The 12,486-nt window shown below is 42.9% G+C and overlaps 1 long non-coding RNA gene across 1 annotated transcript in view; it reads right to left on the minus strand.

Annotated features, from left to right (window-relative positions):
- Window positions 1-384: 384 nt before the first annotated feature.
- Window positions 385-12,486, minus strand: part of LOC110345310 (uncharacterized) — a 49,043-nt gene continuing 36,941 nt past the window's right edge. The window contains exon 5 of the long non-coding RNA XR_015444679.1: window positions 385-12,367. This is a non-coding gene — a long non-coding RNA (uncharacterized LOC110345310). The remainder of the gene's footprint in view (window positions 12,368-12,486) is intronic.

The raw sequence follows: 12,486 nt of genomic DNA on the forward strand, positions 1-12,486 counted from the left end.
CTGAGAAGGGCAGCACCTTGCTCCAATGAAGGAGTGGCAGATCCAAGACCCCAGTTTGAGTCCTCTGACCACCAAGGAATTTAATAATCCTGTACTAATGTTGTAAAAATTAACATTAAATGTTAATGTCAGTTTTAACAACATTAACTGTAACATTAAGTGTAATGTTATAACATGAAGTATAACATTATAACAATGATTATATAAACATTAAAATGTTATAAAAATCCTCTAAGATCTAAAAATCACTTATATGCTATAATCAAAAAAGTGTTGGGGCCAGGGATTTACCTCAGGGGTTTCACTGCCTGCTGTGCAAGCGCAAGGACCCGAGTTCAATCCCCGGTACCAAAAAAAAAGTATAGGCAGGCAGTATAGCTCAGTGGTAGAGCACTTGCCTAGCATACTTGAGGCCTTAGGTTCATCCCCAGTACCACAAAAAGAAAGAGAGAGGGGATGAGGGAAGGTAGAAAGGGAGGAAGGAAGGAGGAACGGAAGGAAGGAAGGAAGGAAAGAAGGAAGGAAGGGCAGGAAAATGAATTTTTGAAAAAAAATAAAGTAACACGAGAGCATCAACTGAGCATGCTCCCCTCTCAACGCCCCCTCCAGTAGTGTTTGTGCACATTGCTGGCCACATACAATTTGGGAAACGCATCAGATTACAATAACTGGGCACAGACTGTATGCCAGGCACTGTGCAAGACTCTTTGTTCAACTACAAACAGCAAGTACAAATTCTCAGTCTCAAAAATCACATGTGTAAAATATAACTCCTTTAATAACTTTAACTTCTGTTTTCAATTCCTAAAAACGTAATCTAGTCCTGCCCAGGAAATCTCAACGCTGTTTATAGTCACTCGTACTCCAGGGATATCCCCCACCCTGTCTTGCTCTCTTCCTTTCCTCTGAGGCATCTTGACATCAGGAAAATGCTGCCTGGTCCCCAGCTCCTAGGCATTGTCCAGCAGGCACATGACAGCAGCTGTCAGCCACCAGCACCTATGGAAGCCCCCACTGCTGGCCACAGCCACTAGTGTGGGGGAGGAGCACTCTGTGCACATTTGTGACTGCTGGGAGCACTGCAAGGGTCACCGTCCTTGTGCAAGGGACATGGGGATTTACAGCTTCCTTCACTGTCCCCTTCCCTGGTTCCTGGGCACTGGGACCCTGCAGCCAGCAGATGATAGATAGATGATAGATAGATAGATAGATAGATAGATAGATAGATAGATAGATAGATAGATATCAGGAGTCATTCCATATAATTTTAAGGAAAAAAGCATTTCACAATTAAATTATGATTAGGGCTGTCTGAGGCCTCAATAGTCTTGTGATGCTGTAATGCTCAAGGGCAAGATTACATCAGCTGAAGACATCCTGGTTCTTTGAGAACCTAGTAAAAAGCTCTCACCTGGGAGGGACAGATTCCTCATCAGCTTACTCGTCCCACCTACTGTGGTAAGAACGTTTTGCTCATCTCACCATCCTCATCAACCTAAGATCCTCATCAGCACAAGATCCTCATGGTCATAGGATTACCGCCACCCTCCAAGACATCTCATGCTTCCTCCAATTATAAAAACCTCCTCAATTTGGGATTATCACTGCCCTCTGAGTCATGTGATACTCCCTATGAGCCCAATAAATAGTGGCAAGCTCAGGATGCCTTCGTCTTTGCTGCCCAGAGCGGCACTGATCAGACCCAAAGCTCAGCTTCTTCCCTAAGTCTTGTTTCCTGTCTTTATTCTTTAATTTGCTTTGTGTTGTAGTAGCTCACAGGAGACCAGGACTCACTGCAGGGATTCTGGTAACGTCCCCTTTCCCATTTCCTACAGATAGATAGGTAGAAGGTAGATACCCCTCACTTCCACACACAGCCCAGCCAATGACTCCCCAGTCCTCCCATGGACCTCATCTCCCTGCTCCTACAGTGACTGCATTCTTTCCCACTCAGGTCTTTAGGCATAAAAAGGATTAGACAGAGTCTTTCAGGGTTTGTCTCTTGACAGCCAAAGCAAATCATACACATCTTGATTTTCAAACTTGCATTTCCTCTGCTGTGAGCTCTTCAAATCCATTTAGAAACTAGCATCTTTGTTCTCTGGGTCTGAGGCTCATCATCTTTTTTTTGGTAGGCCAGGGCAGAACACTAAAAAAGCTCACAGGGATACCATAAAAATAAGGAGTAACAGTGCTTGCTGGGCACTCAGTTCCACCGAAAACATACCCATAGAGAACTCTCAGAAACCAGGCCTCCCTCAACTGGCTCCATTACAGGTCCCTTGTGTTAGCTTTCCACCACTATAACAAAATACCCGAGAGAAATCAACATAAAGGAGAAGAAGGTTTACTCCCTCATAGTTGCAGGGGTCTCGGCTCATGGCCACCTGGCCTTGCTGGTTGGGCCTGTGGTGAGGTAGACACCATGGTAGAGAGCACATGGAGCAGAGGCTCAGCTCAGCTGGGAAGCGTGAAGAGAGAAGGCCAGGGTTCCAGTGATCTAAGTCTTCCCACCAGGCCCCACTTCCTAAATGTTCACCAGCTCCCGACAGTGCCAAAGACCCACGACCAAGCCTTTAGACGAGGCCTCTGGGCCCTTCAGATCCAAACCATGGTCCTTGGTGGCCAGCTCACCTGCCACTGACTTCCCTTCCCCTAAAAAAAGGCCTGCTTCTGTGCTCCCCAGGACAGCCTCCCCACCTCCGCCAGCACCCCTCCACCCGAAGCCACCTGCAGTGGGCATCCAGATTGCCACCCAGCTAATTGGCTATACTTATCTCTAATTTCTACCAACCTCTACCATGTCCCTTAAGCTCACCCCAAACAGCTCCCCCGTGGTGTTATAAACTGATCTTCTCAACAGTACAGATCACGTCCACCTTGCCACCCAGTCCTCAGTCATCATCTGACAGCCATGTCTGGAACACTCCCTCCTCTTGGGCAAGGAGGGTCCACCCCCATTTCATGGTTCCATGATGCCACCTCCTGGTCCTCCTTCCACCTCCCTCAACAACCCTTCTCCATCTCCTTTGCTGGCTCCTTCTCTCATCTGTGACCTTTTCTCTCTTCAGTCCACCCTCTCTTCCTTAGCGTCTTCATTCATCCATTTCTCCCACATCCCTTCCCAGAAAGTGGAAAAGATCCAATTCATCCCGGCCCCTGGGCTGTGAGGAGAAGAGACAGGTCGCTTGCCAGCAGAGCCTGACGCCCTACCCTCCGACCGTCTTCTCTCCTGCTGCATCTATTCGGAAAGATCCTCACACTGAGATGTGAGACCAAAAACCAAAACAGCTGGATCACTGAGCCACTGCATGAGAGACAGATGTGCTGGAAAGGAACCCAGATCTGCAATAAGCTTCACGTGCACAAGAAACAAAATCTCTCCCCTGTCTAGCCCCGGGAATTTAGGAGTTTTCTGTTATCAAGGCAGAAGCCCAAGATTATCCTGACCAACATGGGTATCTTGTCCAGGCTTGCAGCTTTAAACACTATCTACACATGAATAACGTCCGCGTTTATAGATCTCCCCAGAGTCTGGCTCAAGTATCCAGCCATCTGCTCAGCACTCTGCTTCAGTGTTAAGACACCTCACACCCAACATGCCCACAACTGAATTCTTGATTTTAACTCCACAGCATTCCCCGTTTTTGCCGGTGGCAACTCCAATTCCACATAGCCAGCATTTTTCACCAATTCTTGCAGCTCTCACGCTACTCCAAGCCACCATCGATGACTGGTCACTGCCTGGGCTGTGCAGAGCCTCCTGTCTGACCTCCTGCACCATTCTTCCCAGCAGAGCCCGTGAGACCCTTTGACGATGTGCACCTGATCATCATTCTGATGCCTCAAAACCCTGTACCCATGGTGGGGAACCTATGCACATATGTGACCGTGTTTTTCTTTTAAGACAAAAAATACTCATGTATGAGTTGCTTTTTCTAAACTAAAGCTTCAGGATTCAGGTTTAATTACAGTCTGGGAACTTTGCGATAAATAAGTGGATTTGGGGTTGCAGTTTGCCACTCGGTCTCTAAAAGGTTCACTGTCACTGCCCTATACTGAGAAGAAGAAGAAAACCTATACTGACTCTGTCTTAGTCCATTAAGACTGCTGTTGCTGGATTTCTTGATAACAGCCATTCTTTCTGGAGTGAGATGGAATCTCAGTGTTCTTTTAATTAGACGACCAGTGATGTTGAACATTTTTTTCGTATATTTATTTGCCATTTCTACTTCTTCATCTGAGAAATGTCTATTCATTTCAGATGCCCATTTTTGGATTGGGTCTTTAAATTTGGGGGATCTGATATTTTTGAGTTCTTTATATATTCTAGATAGTAGTCCTTTGTCTGAGGGACTACTGGCTCACTTTGTGGGTTGTCTCTTCACTCTGTTGATTTCTTTGCAGTGCAAAAACTTTTTCATAGGATGAGATCCGAGTTGTTGATTATTTGCACTGTTCCCATGCAGTTTGGGTTTTGCTCATGAAGTCTTTGCCTACTCCTGTGTCCTCAAGAGTTCTACCTATTCTCTCTTCCAACAGATTTAGTGTTTCTGTTTTAATATTTAGATCTTTGATTCTCTTTTTTTTTTTTTTTTTCTGGTACCTGGGATCGAACTGAGGACCTTGTGCTTCTGAGGCAGGCAGAGGCACCAACTGAGCTAAATCTCCGACCCTCTTTTGATCCATTTTGACTTTAGTTTAGTGCATGGTGAGAGACATGGGTTTGGTTTTAATCTTCAGCATGTAGAAAGTCAATTTTTCCAGCACCACTTGTTAAAAGAGGCTATCCTTCCTCCAGTAAACATGTTTGGCCCCTTCGTCAAAGAAAAAGTGATGAGTGTGTTTGGTGTTGTTTCCACCTCTTTGAGTCTGTTCCATTGATCCTTGGATCTGGTTTTTTGTTTGTTTGTTTGTTTTTGCCAGTACCATGCTGTTTTTATCACAGTAGCTCTGTAATAAAATTTCAAGACAGGGATTGTGATGTCCCCTGCCTTGCCTCTGTTGCCCAGAATTATTTTTGCTATTGAGGTCTCTTCTGGTTCCAAATAAACTTTAGGAATGTTTTCTCTAATTCTGTGAGGTATGTTAATGGTAATTTGATTGGGTTTGCATTAAATCTGTATAATGATTTTGGGAGTATGGCCACTTTCACTATGTTGGTTCTTCCTACCCAAGAGCAGGGGATAGCTTTCCATCTTCTGATATCCTCTTCAATCTCCTTTTTCAGAGTACTGTAATTTTCTATATATAGGTCCTTTATTTCCTGTTACATTGATTCCTAAGTATTTCATTTTTTGATGCAATTGTGAAAGCTGTTATTTCCCTCATTTCTTTTTCAGTGAATTTGTTATTTGTGTACAGGAATGTTATTGATTTTTGAGTGCTGACTTTGTATCCAGCTACTCTACTGAATTTGGTTATTAAATCCAGAAGGTTTTTGGTGGAATTTTTTGAGGTCTTCTATGTAGAGAATTATGTCATCCGCAAACAATGATAATTTAACTTCTTCCTTTCCTATCTTTATTCCTTTCGTTTCTTTATCTTCTCTAATTGTTCTGGCTAATGTTTCCAGAACTGTGTCAAATAGGAGTGGTGATAGTGGACACCATTGTCTTATTCCTGATTTTAGTGTGAAAGCTTTCTGTTTTTGACCAGTTAGTATGATGCTGGCTGTTGGTTTGTCATAGATGGCTTTTATCAGATTGAGGTAGAGACCATCTATTCCAGTTTTCTGTAGGTTTTTTATCATGAATGGGTGTTGGACTTTGTCAATTGCTTTTTCTGAATCTATTGAGATCATCATGTGCTTTTTGTCTTTGGCTCTGTTGATATGGTGTATTACATTTAGTGACTTGTGTATGTTGAACCATACTTGCATCCCTAGGATGAATCCTACTTGGTCATGGTGGACAATCTTCTTGATAACTTGTTGCATTCTGTTTGCCAGTATCTTATTGAGGATTTTTGCATCTATGTTCATTAGGGAGACTGGCCCATAGTTTTCTTTTTTGGTTGGGTCCTTCTCTGATTTTGGTATCAGGGTAATGCTTGCTTCCAGGAATAATTTTGGGACCCTTCTCCACTATTGGTGGGAGTGCAGACTGATGCAACCATTGTGCAAACCAGTGTTGAGATCCCTCAGAAAACTAGGATTACACGTCCCATTTGACCCAGCTATTCCCCTGCTGGGTATCTTCCCAAAAGAATTAAAAGCATCACAAAACAATGATAATATATGTACCCACATTTATAATGACACAGTTTGTAATAGCTAAATCTTGGAAACAGCCCAAATGCCCATCAACCAATGACTAAATAAAAAAGATGTGGTTTTTTTATACAATGGACTACTACTCAGCTATAAACTTGAGAAGAAAGAAAAAAGATAAACTCGAGGCATTTGGGTGCAACTTGAAACCATACTCTTAAGTGAAATAAACCGGACACATATGTGTAAATATCACATTGTCTTTCTGGTGTGAGAAACCAAAAGGGTAAATAAGGACCAAATTGTATAACGGATAATATGAAATGGGAAGAAACTGTTCAAAAGGAAAGGGAAACTGTGAAAGGGGGAGGAGAAAAAGGAAGGGAAGAGGGGAAAAAAAGAGAAAAGAAGGAAAAAATGTAAAAAAAAAGCTTCTGTAAATAAGGGGGGAGGGGAGGTTGAAGGGAGGAAAGGGGACTGGGAGAAAAGGAGGAATCAAGACATATTGGGGCCGGGGATTTCGCTCAGTGGTTCCACCGCTTGCCTCATAAGCGCAAGGACCCGACTTCGATTCCCGATAGCAAAAAAATAAAAAATAAAAAAGATGAAGAAGAAGGAGAAGAAGGAGAAGAAGAAGAGGAGGAAGAGGAGGTGAGGAGGAGGAGGAGGAGGAGGAGGAGGAGGGAAGACTGAACTACATAGTGAGACCTTGTCTCAAAAAAATAAACATAAACTTGGTGGCTTATAAGCAATAGAAGTTTTTTTCTCAAAATTTTGGGGTCTGAGCAGTAAAATTCACGGCAGCGGCAGGCCCAGCGTCTGTGGGCCCCACTTCCTGGCTCAGGCTGACGCTGCCTAGCTGTGATCCCTGGTGGAGGAGCAAGGCAGCTCCCTGGCTCCCCATGACTCTGGTGATTTGGTCCCAACATATGAAGGCTGTGGGCTAGAGCGGTCACTAGGGGAGCCTTTAAAGCCCAAAAGGACCCGGATCCCTGTTACCCATTCAAACCCCCAGCTCTGCACTAATCACATCAGCCTCCTGTCAAGCACACTCCTGTCCTAGAGCCTCTGCATGAGCTGCTTTCTACAGTGCTCCCCCCTGCTTTCTGCAGGGCTCACTCTCTGTATTTCCCAAATCTCACCTCAATAAAATCCAACTTGCACACTCTTTAAAATTGTAAATCACCAGCCTGGACTACACAGAGAGACCCTGTATCAAAACACACCCCCCAAAGTAGAAAATCTCTTAATGAAGGTCTTTGTATTAACAAATCACAAAGAAAAAAAGCTTCTTATTTTCTTGATAAATATCTATAAAGTGTTTTACAACATAAGAATGGAAAGGAGTTTGCTTAACTTGATAAAGTTTAAAGACTGTTTCTCCCATAAACCTATACCAAGAAACAAGTACCCTAGCCAGAATTACTCAGTCAAGAATAAGACAGGGAAGAGACAAAGACACAAATGTTGGGAAACAAGGAAAAAATGACAATTTTTTGCAAAAGGTGTCACTGTCTGCCTAGAAAATGCAAAAAAAACCTGATAACTGATAAGTGATTAAAATCAATAAAATAATAAAGTGAACAGATACAAGCTCATTATTCAAAACTGTACCTTTGCATTTCAAGTCAGTGGAGAGAAAATGGACTATTGAATAAATGGTGTTTGCACAGATGACTAATGTTTTTATACAAATTAAGTTAAATTAATGTCATATCACATATAAAAATTAATTCCAGATAATTCAATATACCAAATATGAGAAGAATTATAATAGCATTAGAAGAAATTATAAAACTATGTTTTTAGAATCTTAGAGTGGGGAGGGGATATTTTAAGAAAACACTGGGCTGGGAATTTAGCTCAATGGTGCCACCATCTGCCTCGCAAGTGCAAGGTCCTGAGTTCTATCCCCCGTACCAAAATAATAATAAAAAACAATAAAATAATAATAAAAAAAGAAAACACAGAAGATATAAAATAAAAGAATAATATGAATTCCATAAAGCCAAACCAAAGAAAACCAGAAGTAAGGCTGAGTTTCCAGGGGGAACTGCCCATGCCTGAGGAAGGCCTTTCAAGCTCTAATTCAAGTTCCTGAGGCCATCATGGCCCTGTGCTGCCATATTGGCAAATCAGCAAGAGCCAGAGATGGGCTCCTCAGGGTGAAGAAGGAAAATGAACCCCAGGAAAAGACCCCAGGGGGAAGAAGATCAGGGAAGCCCTAAGAAAGCCCTAACGAGACTGAGACTGAGCAAATCTAGAAGTCACAAGGAAGGGCCAGGGAGTTAGCTCAGTGGGTCTGCCACCTGCTTTGCAAGTGCAAGGTCTTGAGTTGGATCCCCGGTACCAAAAAAAAAAAAAAAAAAATACAGAAGTTCCAAGGAGAAGGCAAGTTTAAGGAGAGCTTTGTAACGTTCTACCTTTTCTTAGAACTTCATGCATGCTAGGCAAGTGCTCTACCACTGACCTACATCCCCACTCTTTTTACTTCTTATTTTGAGACAGTGTCTCACTAAGTTGCTGAAGCTGGTCTTGAACTCATAATTCTCCTGCCTCAGCCTCTTGCGAAGCTGAGATTACAGGTATGTGCCACCACATCTGGCTCAAGGCTCTATGCTTGCTGCTTCATCCCCACAACCAACCCACCAGCTTTTCTGAAACAACCACATCATTGCAGAAAACTGGGAAATTCTGGCCCGTGGGTGGTGGATGTTAGGGCATTGCAAAACCTGGCTGAGATGGAAGTTGATGAGGAAATACTATGTAGGTATAAGAAAGAATGAAATTTTGGTATGTGCTACAACATGGATGGACTCTAAAACTATTATGCTAAGAAAAATAAGCCAGAAGCAGAGGACAAATATTATACGATTCCACTATAGCAGGTGCCATAATATGCGAATTCACAGAAACAGAGGAGTAGGGAAGAGGAGGGAGAGTTCATCTTCACCGGGCACAGAGTTGCTGTAGTTTGGAAGGCCCTGTGTTGAAAGCTTGGTCCCCAGCCTGTGGGAGGCAGGGGACCCTTTAGTAGGTGAGGCCTTGTGGGAGGAAATGAAGTCACGGGGCTATGGCCTTAGAGGGCACTGGGACTCCAGCCCCTTCCTGTCTTTCTCTATTTCGTGGCACCATGAGCTGAGCAGCTTCCACATCAGGTTCTGCCTCGGCACAGGAACAAGCAACCATGGACAAGAACCTCAGAACCATGAGCCAAAATAGATCTTTCTTTCTTTTCAGTTGGTTATCTCAGTATTTGTCACAGAGATAGAAACCTAACACAAAAGTTTATGTTGGCGATGATGAAACATTTCTAGTTATAGACAGTGATGATAGTACATGGCACTGTGAATGCATTTATTGCCACCAAATTCTACCCTTACAAATGGCTAAAATAACAATTACGTTATGTACTGTTTACCACAGTACTAAAAATATTGTTAGGGAAGAAGCCGATGCAGAGTGGTGCGCTGTCACCAACAGTTAACGGGGCTTCTACAGGAACTGCCTGTTCTTGAGGCTGCCTTTCAGCATAAGGGCTGGAAAGGTCAGCACCTGAGCAAGTGCCCGGAAGGTGGCAGGACACCCAGCATGACCGCCAGTGGTTTTGTGGGGCTGGGAGTTCCGCCTTGGGACTCATACCTTTCACCCAGCTGTACCAGCTGGGATCTCCCCTCAGCCAGCCCTTTCTCAACAGCCATCACTAGCTTAAGAACCTGACACTCTGAAAACAGCGAGACACATGGAAGGACAACCACCTCAAAAAAGACACCAGACGTACCCCACAGAGAGAACAGATGGACCATATGTATTATCTGAAGGACAAGTGTTAGAATGGACAGAGGGAGAATTTAAATAAACATGGATACTATGCCCAGGGGACTATAAAAACCATATTATTTAAAAATAAGTAGAGGGCCGGGGATTTAGCTCAGTGGTTTCGCGTCTGCTGTGCAAGCACAAGGACCCGAGTTCATCCCTGGTACCAAAAAAAAAAAAAAAAAAAAAATGTAGAAAGATAGGCATCAATAATATAACAATAAGGGCCAGGGATTTAGCTCAGTGGCACCATGCCTGCCTCACAAGCACAAGGTTCTGAGTTTGACCTCCAGCACACGCACACACACACACAATATACACAAAACAATAAGAGCCAGGCATGGTAGGACATGTAGTCCCAGCTATTCGGGAGGCTGAGGCAGGAGGATAACTTGAGCCCCAAGTTTGAAACTAGCCTGGGCAACACAATGAGACTCTAAAAAAATGTATACACAAATATATATCAATTTCAATAGGAATATAAAATGAATAATATGATATATATCTCAATAGAACTAAAGAACACAATAGATGGTGTAAGTAATAGGAAAGAGAGCTGAAGAGAGGAAGCTAAACTATAACGTCAGCTTAAGGAATACTCCTAGAAAGGAGCAGGAAAGGGCAAAAGCTATATATTTTGGCTTTGGCGTGTATCTAGATGCCCCCAAACCTCATGCACTCATTGGTGGGGCTTTTCAGAGGTGGCCAGATCTAGAGTAGGTATTTTGTCTCAGCAATAAGAAAAAGTAACTAAGACAAACTATAAAACAGCAAAAGGAAAGATAAGAAGTTTAAACTCCGCATGGTGGCACAAGCCTATAATCCCAGCACTCGTGGTGAGGCAGGAAGATCGCTGCAAGTTCAAGGCCAGCCTGGGCTACACAATGAGTTCAAGGCCAGACTGAACTATATGGTGAGATCCTGTCTCAAATAAAAGAAAAGAAAAGAAAGAAAGATAAGAAATTTTAAAAAACCAAAAATTTAGAAGCGTCAAACATATATAATAAGAGTCCCGAAAGAAAAAAATTAAAAGAGAGCAGAAATTCCTGAAGACAGATGAAGATAAATTTCCCAGAATCAAGAAAGGATGAAAGAGAAAGTTCAAAAGTGCCAAAGAGGAGACAGATGGGAAAACATCACATACAGACACAGGATAATGAGTGTCAAAGACAAAAGGAAAATTCTGAAAGCTTGCAAAGAAAATGAGCAAATAGGCTGGGTGTGGTGAGGCACACCTGTGATCTCAGCACTCGGATGCTGAGGCAGGAGGATCCCTCTGAGTTGAAGCCCAGCCTGCACTACATAACAAGACCTTGTCTCAAAAGAAAGAAAGAAAGAAAGAAAGAAGCAGACAGCCTACAAGTAGTAGTTTAGGAATAAGATTGACAACAGATTTTTCAAAGCAATTCTGAATAAAAGAAAACAAGTGAGTAAAATTTTCAGTGCACTGAAGTAAAAGAACCTTGAGCCTAGACTTTCAGATCCTGTCATATTTTCATACAAATACAAGACTGCAATAAAGAAAATATTACTCTCAGGCCCACAGATCCTCAGATGTTTGCTCACACAATGACTCACACTGGAAACAATTCTAGTTTCCTAACTATGACTCAAGGCCCAGAAGCAATGAGGGCAATGCCTGGTACATCTGATTACATAAAGAATAAAAACCGTGTGGCAAAAACCACCACAAACAAAAAAGATGTGGGGAAAATTTTGCAACTCATAATTCAAAAGATTATTACCCTTAAGATATGAGGAATTTCTAAATATTGAAAAGAAAAAATTGGCTAGCTCAGTGGTAGAGCACTTCCCTAGCATGTATGAGCCCCCAGGCTGTACCTCCAGCACCAATAAAATAAAAGGGAAAATTGACAAATTAAAGAATAGACTAAAGAATGAAAAGACAGATCACAGAAAAATAGAAATGTCACTCATATCTATGAAAAACACTCAATATAGCATATAACAAGACTCTATGCTCAACTGGGCATGGTGCTGCACCCCGGAAATCCCAGCTTCAGGGGAGGCTGAAGCAGAAGCATCACAAGTTTGGAGCCATCCTGGGCAACTTAGCAAGACGTAGTCTTACAATTTAAAAAGTGTTTAAGGCCTTTGTCTCTCCTTTGTTTAGAGAAAGCCCGGCAGATCTGTTCCCGTAATAAACGCTTGTTGTGAGGGCCGGAGATTTAGCTCAGTGGTTTCGCTGCTGCTGCTGCTGCTGCTGCTGCTGCTGCTGCTGCTGCTGCTGCTGCTGCTGCTGCTGCTGCTGCTGCTGCGCAAGCGCAAGGACCCGAATTCGATCCCCGGTACCAAAAAATAAACGCTTGTTGTGGCCTGGAAACAATAAAAAAAATAAAAAGTGTTTAAAAGATGGAGATGTAGAGACGTAGATCACTGGTAGAGCACTTGCCTGGCATGTGTGAGTCCCTAGAGTCAATCCCTAGTATGGGGGA

Source organism: Heterocephalus glaber, unplaced genomic scaffold (assembly GCF_053883595.1).
Source record: "Heterocephalus glaber isolate CG9 unplaced genomic scaffold, H.glaber_assembly_v1.0 deba00001606, whole genome shotgun sequence".
In the NCBI taxonomy this organism is placed as follows: domain Eukaryota; kingdom Metazoa; phylum Chordata; class Mammalia; order Rodentia; family Bathyergidae; genus Heterocephalus; species Heterocephalus glaber.